Source organism: Neopsephotus bourkii, unplaced genomic scaffold, assembly GCF_033783945.1.
Source record: "Neopsephotus bourkii isolate Nb327-2 ecotype Australia unplaced genomic scaffold, CSIRO-AGI_Nbou_v1 NB_384, whole genome shotgun sequence".
Taxonomy (NCBI): domain Eukaryota; kingdom Metazoa; phylum Chordata; class Aves; order Psittaciformes; family Psittacidae; genus Neopsephotus; species Neopsephotus bourkii.
In genome coordinates this window covers 2,287,875-2,297,861 of record NW_026900889.1, presented here as the reverse complement: position 1 = coordinate 2,297,861, position 9,987 = coordinate 2,287,875, and positions in this window count along the sequence as shown.

Genomic DNA, 9,987 nt, shown 5'->3' with positions numbered 1-9,987 from the left:
ATATATATAATGATATAATGATATAGCATATAATGTCATTATATGTTTCTTAAAGTCACTGGCAGGGTGGGTGCTGTGCAGGCGAATCGCTGCACCCGCCTTGGCCCTTGTGCTTCCAGTACATCCTAAAGCTGGTGGAAACCCTGGCTAACCAGCCCAAGAGTCAAGCAGCACAAAGTACAAATTGCCTCCCTGATTTGATGCGATTAAAAAGCAAATATTGCACCCAGGAAGGAAATGGAAGTGACAAGTCCTTTTGCTGCCTGATTTGAAGAAGTAACACTTAATACAACGCTGCCAACTGATGTGTTGTGTGAGGCTGCTCATAGGCGTTAAGCTGGGAAATCAGTGGCAGTGCACATCAGTTCAAGTCATATTTCATTACAGGCATTTTACCAGGATGAGGTTTTTCTCCCTGTCTTTCATTAGCAGGTCCCTGTGAAATACAGCAGCAGATGATTAAGATGAGCTCAGTGCAGCCAAGCGGGATGGATCCTTGAGCACGTTCCCAGGGATGCCCTCCCAAAGCAGAGATAAGGGAAAACCCAGCATTTCTGGGTGCTGTTTGTGAAACAAGGCACATGTGAACTCACTGGCCCTACAGGCTTTTGCTAGCACCATTGGTCCTGAGAACCGTGGAAACAGGAATGTTGTCAGTTATCCACTTACATCTCATTCATGCTGAGATTTTTGACCCCTTTCTTTTTCCTCCCCATGGACAGTGTTGTTTTGGGGTTTTTCTTCCTTGTTTCCTCTGTTTTGCTGATGAAATTTTGAAAGTGTTTCCCATTTTAAAGATGTTTCCCTTTCTCCAACCTATTTGCTTTGGCTGCTCACCCAACCTTCCCCTTTCTGCTCCTCCTTGCCAAAAAAATCAGCTGGAAATATTAATTTCTCCTTATTCAGAGGGTTTTCTATAACCCAGAGCTGAGAAAAATAAAACAGAGGAAAAAGGAGCCAGATTCTTCCAGCCTGTTCCCTTCACAGTACATCAGTTTGTGACTATTCACATGAAATCCCATAGGCTACTTACTGTGGGTAACAGGGAAGTGGCCAAGTTGAGCCCATAGGGGATGGATCTGTATCCTGGTCCATGCTCATAGTTATTCTGAGACAAGCCTTATTCCACTCATCAAGCAAAGCACATAACGTTACCTGTGCTAAGGGCTGATGACCAAGGGAATGTTTTCACAACTGGACCCTACACAAATCACTGCTTTAGAAAAATCTGCGTATGGGTTTGACTTTCCCACTCATTCCAATAAAACTCTCCGCCCAAATACACTTCACTGTGATTTTGGGCTGATTCTTTTTAATATACAGTTGTTCTTAATTGTAATAAAGGCTCTAGTCCATTAGGATGAATGTTGGGTGAATTTAGTATCTCTCAAAGGCCTACTGGTGCCAAAGCCCTTGGTGTGGACAAGGCTATAAGCAATAATCAGAGCTATTTTTCTGACAGAAAACCTAAGAGGCTTGTAACAAAGACAAGATTTTAAAGGCTTTTGAGTCAATCCATTTTCATTCTCTTTCAATGATTCTGGCTTCAGTAAGATGAAACTTAGCTTAGGCCACATCAATGATGCTGGGCTTGAAACAGCCTGGGTTTGTTGCACTGCAGCTTTGCTCTTCCCCTGAGCAAGCATCAAAGCTTTTGGCTATTGGGGTGCATTCAAAAGGATGTTCAATACCTTCCCAGCAGATACATGGGTGCTGCACTTCCAGCCATCCGCAGATGCTCTTTTAGAACGTAGATTTGCCCAAGCAGAGATGGATTTCAGCAGCCTCGCCTCAAGTCCCTGCTGGTGCTTTGTCCTTCTCTTCTGAGGTGTATGAAGCCAATGGTGCAGATAGGAAAGGAAATCCCTGGCAGTTGTACAAGTGTACTTTCAACTCTTTGAGGGTAAGAGCAGAGTTTTTGGTCTGTGCTCTCATCCAGGACTCAAGTGCTTATGGGTTGTACAGCAGAAAACGTTCATCCTCAAACACACATGCTTCTCCACCACCTCGAATGGACCATTCACTGCTGGCCAAAAAGTAGTGAGAGATCTCCAAAGGTTCCTTGTTCCAGTTCCCACTGATGGATCAGTCCCTCTATGCCTTCAAACTCAGCTCTTGAAGTGAATCCATCACCTGCCTCTTCCGTTCCCCTCTTTTGGAACATCAGCAGGGGCAGCGCTGCTGGCAGAGACAAGGCTCAGTGCTTTTGGTTCTTCTCCCTGGGCTTATTTTATAATCAAGGGTTGCAGTTTCTTGCTCCAAGCAGGGCTCATCACAGGGATGATCTTCAGGGATTTCCCTGCAGTGTTCCACCAACTCTTTACCAACTGTATGAACCCCCCCTTTTCTTCCTGAAGATTAGAACTTGGTAAAACAGGAGATGGTTTCCACAGGAAACAGCACAAATCACATCCATGACACAGAAGCCGTGTCACTGCAACAAAGAGAATGTAGCTCGCTTTACAGAACTGTCAGAATTTGGTTAACTTTGGAGGATAAGCTCAAATGGAAGGACTCCTTCATTCCTAAAATGTGATTTATTTCTTCTAAAGCAAGAGATTTCTTTGGGGGGATGAGAATGTGACCAAAGCCCCCTGTTAGAAAGCATTGCTAATAATTCCTTCTCTAGATTATCACAAGCAATGCAGATTAGAAGATTATTATTTAAGTCTCAATTACACCTCTATTGGAATACATTGGCTCAATTACTGTTTCTACTCATTTTGCTGCATTTGAGAGCAACAATTCATGTTCTTTTTACCCAATTAAATTCCTTTATGGTTTGCCACAGCTAAAACTTATGATTTATTTTCTTTTCCTGCCATTTTAAGGCAAAGTTTAGCTCAATTCCTTAATTTTAACCGCTGCTGCCTTCTTGTCAATGTGGTAAGTTAACGGGTGGGGAATCCCTGCTCCGCTCAGGGAGTCCTGCAATTAATGCTGCAAGGTTGGAAGGAGGTTGCCTATGGCAACCTTTTCATTTCCTTAAGTGCTTTCATGTGGGTTAATGATGAAGCATTGTCAAGGTGTATGTAGGATGCAGCAGCGCCGTGTTACAAAGCACTAGAATCAAAAGTCAGTTCTTACAGCTGCTAATATTGCATCTGAAGATGATAATGATGAGGCTGCTTGGTGGATCCCTGACCTCCAGGCTCCTCCTCTTGCCTTATGATTCCCTGGTTTAGGTCAGTGCCTTACAAAGGGTTCCTCAGGACCAGGCAATGTAGCACTGATTAAGCCAAAGGAGAAGTGATTTCAAAGCCCTTTTGAATGGAAACCCTGGAATATAACCTGTGGAGTATTACAACTATGATCAGCATCCTGGAAATGTGCTCCACTCCTAAATGTTTACGTTGATCAACCCACCCTACAAAGGTCAAGGGCTCTTTCCTGCATGGAGTAAGGAGGTGCTCAGGGTTTTCAGGCAGATGGACCATTTACTGGAGCCATGGGATGCTGAGCTCTGGCCCAACATGGATCTTTCAGTGATGCAGGCTTAAGACCTGAGTTATTTGATCTCTTTCCTGCTGTGTTGGTGGTAGAATCACTACCAAGCACTCAGGTAAGGAAAAGCAGCTTGGGCAAAGCCCTGCAGTGCATGGCTACTTTGCAGAACTGACATTAAACACTGTGTTAGTTGAAGCTACTATTCCCAGTACATAGTCTTCCTTCAGCCAGTGAATGAGCTGAAGGGTAAATCTGGAAGAGGAACAACTCCACAGCATTCAGATGTGGTGAAACCCACACAAACGTAGCATCTATGGAAGAAGCCCCCTGCCTATGGGGGAAAGTTACCCTTTTGGTCCCTTCATTAAAACATACCTGCTTTGAAAACCTGATCTTTAATAAGCCAAACCTCAGTGTCCTCTCCTGCACACAGCATTCATTAAACCTGTCGCCCTCCGACAATGCATCAAGCTGGCAGCAGGAGGCAAAACACGCCTTGACAATGCCTCAACAGGCCAGCTGTGAAGCTGGACTCTCAGTTGCCACAACTTCCAGTGTATTTTCCTCTTTCCCCCCCTTCCTTGTTGAAGTTCTGCTGCGCTGTCACTTACAAAGCAAACACACCAAGGAGAAAACACCCCCAGAACACCCTGTGAATTTCCTAATGGCACAAACAAGCCCAAATCAGTGTCTGGTTTGCCCTTGGTTCACCTACAACAAGTGAAGTGCATTGGAGGAGCAGCACAGCCATGGGAAACACCTGACAAGGACTTGCCTTCGCTACAGTGTGCATAGAAATCACAGAGTTCATAATCCCTTTCCAAAGGCTTTAGCTAAAGCCACTAGAAACATCCCTCAGTGTTGACAACTGGAACTCAGATAGGAGGCTGAATAAACATAGACTCACTGAGGTCTGGATCTCTCATAGCATCTTACTATACAGATGGGAAACTGCCAATACCCTTCAGCAATCACAAGCAAAAATGAAGGACCATCCTAGTATCAATCAAATAGTCATTCCATTAATGGATAGAAATGTGTTGCTAGCCATAGCATTGGGATTTAATAATATGATGCAACATATTAAAACCAAACAGCTGCTGAGCCCCTATTTGAGCATCGTACTTACAGCAGCACACACACTGGGAATGGCAGAGGAATCTTTGGGAAGTGCTATGTTGTAACATGGAATTTGGTACCTTTTGACTGGGAATGATGCAATGCTGTGCAGTGGTGTTTTTACTACAGTGAAAGCCTGTGCTATGAAACCTCAACCCCCCTAAAACCTGGGTTTGTGTTTAATGACCAATTCCGGTTTGATGCTGGCAGCATCTGGGGTGAGGTTTTGCTCTGTTCTGAGGAAACCTGCAAACCTTTTCCATGTGGGGCAAGCAGCTACAGAGGGGAAGAGGTCTGGCTGCCACCTGCACTTCCTCCAAGCCTGGCTGCAGAGGGGAAAGCATCCCTGACAGCCTGCACTTAACCTGCACTGCCAGTATCTCAGCACCAAACCCAGCTCCACGAGCAAGGAGATGTGCTGCAGGCAACACCATGGGCTGCCTGGTGGGGACATGGCACCACCTCTGCCTGCTCCAGCCATTGGGCAGCAGTTGGGGACCCCCTGAGCATCACCTAAATAACTCCTGGGTGAGATGGCAGCTCAGTGAACAGAGCTTCACTGTTCACAGGGCTTCACTGATGGGGGCCTGCCTCCATCGAGGCTCCCACTGACATGGTGCAATGCTGAGTGATGGAAAACACACCTGGAAAAAGTCACAAACATGCTGGGTCTTCTTTGTCAACAGCCCCAAATCTTTCTTTCCCTGCAGCAGCAGTAATAATAATAATAATGATATAAACCTACTAAATGCCTGGCTTTCCAGAAACCCAAATTTAATTGTTTCCCTAATCATTATAAACGTCAGCTACACAAAGATGAAAAAGGACCCATTGAAGGTAGAGGCTGTCAAATAAATACACTGAACCTTTTAAAGTACAGAGGCTCTTTGAGTCAGCAAACCCTTAAACAGTGGTTGCCATGCAACACCAGTAACATTAGATGATGAACAGCTCAGCAAGTGCACCCAGTGTGGTAAATACAGGGTTTCAGTGTTTATGTATCACTATTTAAGGCATTTCTTCATGCTGTTGACAGGCCCTGATAAAACAAGGACAGGGATGCTATTAAAAATCAGATGTGTCCCTGCAGGGAAAGACTGGGGCTGCACAGACATAGGATAAGCTCTATGGGTACAACACACAGTCCCTATAGGCCTTGAGGTTGCCAGAAAATGAGACATAGTGCCAGCCAGCAGCCATCTGCCTGGAGTGAAACCTGTTTTCACGGGGTAAAGGAATTAAGCTGAGCTACATCTTTCACATCACAAATGTAGGGGCAGAGCCACATAGTTTTGCATTGAGAAGTGACAGAAATCCTTGGCTAGGGCGAGAGGGAAAACATCGGGTTCCTTATCAGCAGCAGGTAAGGGGCTTTGGGGTGGGTGGTGCTTGTTCCTCTTTAAGCTTGCAATGATTTCCCAGCAGTGAAGCTTTGCTGGGTTTCGAGAGGTTACCTGGGGGGAGAAATAGGGCCCTTTTCATCTCTTAAAGGCATCCCTGAAGGCAGCAGTAGCAGAAATGATGATGAGAGCACAAGAAGGTAACTTTTCCTGCCAAACTTCCTTTCCCCTGGAGTTCCAGTTTTGGAACATGTAATTTCCAGCAGCTCAGCTTTTCAGGTGGGAATTCTCATTAATCTGGCAAGAAAAAGGCATCATTAGACTTTGTAAATGAGTCAAGAGATGAACCTCCCAGGTCATAAGAGATGCTGATGGTTCCGGGGAATGAGAGCCCTAAACCCAGGAAACGGTACTCCTAAAATGCAGCAGTTTCAGGGTGCTGCATGTGGGATTTTGTGTAGTGGAGCTAAAACCCCATCCTTATCACGCAAGAAGGAAAATGAAGACAAGCTCCTAAAGACTATGCTTTAATTATGAAGGGAATAACTGAAGGGATTGAAAGAGTTCTCATATGGAGCGAGTATATCTGCATTTGTAGGGAATCTGCACATACGGAGATAACAGCACAATTTTACATTTGAGAGGAGACAGCATCCTATAAATATTGAAATAGGATGATGCTGAGCAACATGTGCCTGGCAAGCCCTGGTTTCTTCTCCCATTCGGTTTGTGCTGCATCCTCCCCCTTTGCCAGCCTAGGGATGCGTTTTGGTCCCAGACTGGGAACCCCAAGCACTGGGTTCCTAATCGGAGACCATCTCCTGTGCATCGTTTCTTCTGAGCCAAAAGGGACTCAGTACAACAGTTTGATTTCATAAATTGGATGGCAGATGCTTAAAGGGGGAAGAAAATATATTGTGCTTAAATAACCTCTGGCACTCAATGCAGAGGGACCAATACATTAGAGAGGTGATAAAGTGTGCACCAGCCTGGGTGGAGAGGAACAGGAGGGTGTTACAGCCTCTCTGTCCTTTGTGAGAGAAGGAGAAGCTGCAGGAGGACAAGTGAACCCATGAATCATTTTGCCCATGGGGCTGCAGGCACGTGGATAGCAGGAGCCAGGGCTCCAGCTCACACCTCTGCCCAAAGCAGACTTAAAAGCACACCTGGATTTAAGCAAGAAGGCTCTGGTGTGGAGATGGGAGGATGGTTAAAACCCAGCTAAGAATCGAAGTTCTGTGCTCCATGAAGCCACCAGCTTACGAACTGCAGCTCCCCCAGCTCTCAGGCATATGATCTGGCTGTCACAACACAGCAAGTGGCACTATTAGCTTTAACAGAGATGATGTAAGGCACAGGGGCATCGAGATGGGTGTTAAATTGCTGCATAACCATGGCCACAGTAACAGAAGCTCAGCTGGTGAGCAATTTCCAGCTACCCAGGGATTTTTGCACAAGCAAAAGCACTGTCTGTTAGGCTGCAACCAATGGACTACTCACACAGGCTGGATTCTCTTTTGCTACCTGCAGTATTCTGCCTGCTACTGCTCTGCACAGGATTCCAGCACATCTGAAACACAGGAGAAAACTGGCACTATGTTGGCATATTTTGCTGTGGTGGAACACGGGCAAAATGTGTTTGGTTGTTTCTGCCTATCAGTGCTTGTGGCTGGCTCATGGCACGCTGATGGGAGCGCTTCCAAGAGCTTTTGTGTGCACAGATGTGATAAGATCCTAACTTCCCCAGGTATCCACAGCTGAGGTTGCTGCAAAAAAAAGGAGCAGAGAAAGAAGCCAAATCCCTGCTTGAGAAGTTGAGGAACTTCGAAAGGACACAGGTCAGATGGAGCCCTGCAGTAGCTGAGTGGGAAGGCAGCAGGTTGGGCTCAGAGCAGTGATGTGCTCCCAGCAACACCCCTTTGAACAGTGATTCAAGGGACCCCGGCTTTGCTCCTCCACAGGTCACAGTGGCTCCCAGCTCCGAGCACATCACAAGCTGCAGGGCAGCCAGAAGGCAAGATAAAGGAGATGTTCTGCATTTCTCTTCCTTGATAAAAGGATTCCTGTGTAGAAAGCCTTTTATTTATGGCTTAGTTATTATGAACCTGGCTTCTCTCCATTTACATGCTCTGGTTTCCACAGAGCACATGCTCCTCCCTATGCAACCTGGGAGGGAGTTTCCCTACTACAGCACAGAACGATAAGGCAGCCTTAAATCACAGCAGAGGAAGCAGCTTTATTTCCAATTCACCACTCGATTATTAAGAGCTGCTTTCCCAATTCATTTAACTTTTCATCTCATGGCTGATTTATGTAAAGTCTACAGTTTCAACCCTATTCCTGTCCTTTCTTGTGAGGCCAACTTGTTTTATGCCCTCTTAAATCTTCTTTCAGGTTGTTTGAAGCACTGTTGGTGTTCACAGTCAAGATGATTCTTCAAAGTATGTATCACCAATATATTCCCTAGTTATGTATTTACTCCATGAGGCATCTCCCTGTAAAGCTTCCTTTCACCTCTTGCATTTCAATTTTCTCCCCTGTTCATATACCCAGGCTACTCATGCTTTATTTCTTCCATTTCACTCTTCTATTCTCTCATAGCAGCAGTAACTCTCACCACAATGAAGACAACCAGGTCCTGTGTATCCACCAACCCGTATTAACTGTCCTTTCTGGTTGGCTTCATCACACAGTGCTCCTTATTCTGGAAGGGCATTCGAGTATCTCATGGCAATTACTCAGCTGAATATTGATTTCAGCATCATTCTGCATTTATGTGCTGCCCAATGGTTTCTGCTACCACACAGATTGAAAATCAACAGCTTTCAGTATTGTTTCTTTCATGGGAATAAGAAAACTGGGAAAAGGGGCTAATTCTTCAAAGGTTTCCAAACAAATTCTGTTTATGTTCTCCCTTCCTTTACTGGTAAACCCCTTTCCATCCATTCTTCTGAATGGGAATAGAGGGATGCATCAACGGGCAATTGTTCAATAGCTAAAGGGAAGTCTTGTGCTTCCATCACTGGGACTAACTCTAAGGAAGGCTGGTGGACAGAAGCACATACTGTCCACCTACATCAAGCAGCAGCTTTACCCTCATGGGATCTCCTTCAGTGTCTCACAGTCTTGTAACCAGCCTGCAGCAAGGACATAGGAGCATCCTGGACTAACACCTCTGAATAACACTGCTTGAATTAAGCTGCTCCAAACACACACAAGAGCTTTATTTTCCCCTTGTCTTAGGTCTGAAAAGGGGAACCAAACGCTTGCCAAACACCAGATCTCAATTGCCAAATATTAACCTACATCTGCACACCTCAACAGCTGAAAACAAGCCAACCCAAACTCTTCAACAGCCCACCAGGATTCCCTCTTACCTTTGCCTTGTACACCCCCTCCTTGCTGCCAGTCCTCTACTTCTTAGCACACCCCAAATCTCTCTTGATGCAGCCTGAGGTGTTAATGGCCCCAGCAAGCACATGCCCAGATGAAGAAGGTGCTCATCACCCTTCTTTACAGGTTGAAATGCCATTAAGCCTCTCCTTTTATAGACAAGGGACCTGGAGACACTCAGAACTACTAAGCATGGGCACCTGGTGAAGGCAGGAGTAGGCAGGACTATCCTGGATCTGGTTATACATGGGTAGGTTGGAGGAAATATGGGAGAGTTGGAGTTTGGTTTATTGGGAATACCAGGTCAAAAATGTGTCTTAACAACTGAGCATACTTCAAATTGACCCTGGAAATAGGATTTCACCCGCTTTTTTTTTTGAGGAAACAGAGACATATGGGTGTTCTGGAGCAATATCCCAAATTGTGTCTCCAAGTGTACCTGATTTGTTTCATCTGCTTCTCTTGATTGAGGGAAAAAAACCCAGAGAGGCCCCAAGGACTTAAGTGCTCAGGTTAAAGTGCCAATAAACCTGACAGTTTTAAAAGGGGATGCTGCCTTTACTTTGTCCTCTGTAATAATCTCTGGCAAAAAAAGATAGTCCAAAAGAAGGAGGAGGAAGCTGTGAAGAGGGGAAAGGCAACAAGGAGTGACCCTTGTCCTGAGAAGTGCTGGCTTCTGAGCTGCAGG